The sequence below is a fragment of the Adiantum capillus-veneris genome, chromosome 20 (assembly GCF_014529385.1).
Source record: "Adiantum capillus-veneris isolate H3 chromosome 20, ASM1452938v2, whole genome shotgun sequence".
Taxonomy (NCBI): domain Eukaryota; kingdom Viridiplantae; phylum Streptophyta; class Polypodiopsida; order Polypodiales; family Pteridaceae; genus Adiantum; species Adiantum capillus-veneris.
The window spans coordinates 4,124,649-4,126,737 of record NC_140950.1 but is presented as its reverse complement, the minus strand read 5'-3'; positions in this window follow the sequence as shown (position 1 = coordinate 4,126,737).

The window sequence follows — 2,089 nt, the reverse complement described above, 5'->3', positions numbered from 1 at the left end:
GCTTCGTGGACTCCTCCTCCCTTGCGCTGTCCACCCACCGCCTGATTCCACATGTCAAGTTAAACGGCGCCTGGCGCCTCAGCCGCATGCCCGTGTTGTCGCTTGAGCTGCCTGTGGTGTCACCTGAACCTTGCCTGCATCTCCTACACGCCCCCGCCGCTTCCTTCGTCTCATGCATGCACGCACCAAGCACCTGCTTTTGCTCACTGAACTCACGATTTGAGAGGCTTTTATTATACTAGCTATAGAACACAAGAACTGAAATGTTATATATTTTTTGTGGCAGGTGCAGGCACACACAAGTTCCAGGTAACTTTGTTAAATTTAATCCTTCGTTTATATATTTATTAAAAACCCTTGACCTCAAAAAAAATGCATAAAGATACACATAGGAGAGAGAGAGAGAGAGAGAGAGAGAGAGAGAGAGAGAGAGCAAAGAGAATGAAAAAAAATGGGGGGAGAGGGAGAGAGGGAGAGAGATTAACCTTATTTTAAAAAAATCATAAAGATACACATAGAAGGAAGAGAGAGAGAGAGAGAGAGAGAGAGAAGAAGAAGAAAAAGAGTATGAAAAAATGGGGAGAGAGCGAGAGAGAGATATGACAATGAAATGAAATGGATATATGTTTGGGGGTCATATGTAGTTTAGATATTTTGTTTATTTAATTTAAGTTTTGATTTAATCAATCATTTAACTTCTTTCAAAAAGAGCAAGACGACCATGGTCTATGAGACTAGAAGAGGAAGAGGGGGGGGAGGGAGAAGAGAGAGAGAAAAATGAAATGTTATATTAGCGTCTTTAAAGGGCCAAAATGACCTATGAGACCAAATCGTTACAAAATTGTGAATCTGATACCATGTCTGGGTGCTAAAAGACTAGAACAAAAAATACTACTACTTCTAGAATCCATCCTCGTTTGCACTCTAGATATCGAGAGTATGACTCGAATCCTCTTCTGTACTCTCTGTCGATGCTATGTAGCTCCACTCCTCGATTGTGGGCATCTGGACCTCCGTAGCTCCTGTGCTAGAGAGAGAGAGAGAGAGAGAGAGAGAGAGAGAGAGAGAGAGAGAGAAGAAAAAGACCAAAGAGTATGAAAAAATGGGGGGGGGGGAGAGAGAGAAATGACAATGAAATGAAATGGATATATGTTTGGGGGTCATATGTAGTTTATATATTTTGTTTATTTAATTTAAGTTTTGATTTAATCAATCACTTAACTTCTTTCAAAAAGAGCGAGACGACAATGGTCTATGAGACTTGAAGAGGAGGGGGTGGGGGGGGGGGGGGGGGGGGGGGGGGGGGGGGGGGAAGAGAGAGAGAGAGAGAGAGATTTTATTATCGTCCTCGGAGGTCAAATATGACCTATGGGACCAAAGTTACATGTGATGTAATATGTGTATGGCTGATGAGTGACTCTCGATGCTCCAAAATTGTGATGATGAGAGTCGCAATGGAGAGCCCACACTTTGGCTAGGAGAGGAAAATTTGTAGGTCTAAGTTATGGCTAAAAATGTGAGAGAAGCAAGTTCGGATGTGACCAAAAGCTGAGCACTCTAGTAGTGTGTGGTACTCAAACTCTTTAACTTGCAATGAGCATAGTGTGCACAGTCAATTCGACTCTTCTCCATTGCCCCAACGCCCTATCTCGCATCGAAGGAAATGGGAGCTAAGCCGAATTGCTGCGATAGTGCGTATCGCGGACAAGGAAATAGGCTCAAGCATGTAAGTGTGAGTACGGTTTCCTCTCTCAGCGAAGAACATGGTTTTGTAGTTGGGGGCAATATAGGTGGTGTAATGTATGAAGCGTGACCCACCGGATTTCTCCCAACCCGTAATACATTGGCGTTGTAGAAAAGCATCATTCACTTGAGAGTCAATTGAAGCATCATGTAGCAAGTGTAATGCATCCCATCTCCCAAACCACTTCTTTATGTCTTGCATCCATCCCGTGCTCAAGATCTTGCTTTTATGCGTCTTTTGAACTTTTTTGCTTGCTTCCCATGCAATTGTAGGAAGTCGATGTGAGGGGTTTTGACGCATCTTTATCATGTACTCCACAACCCTTTCCATTCCCATAACCTCAAT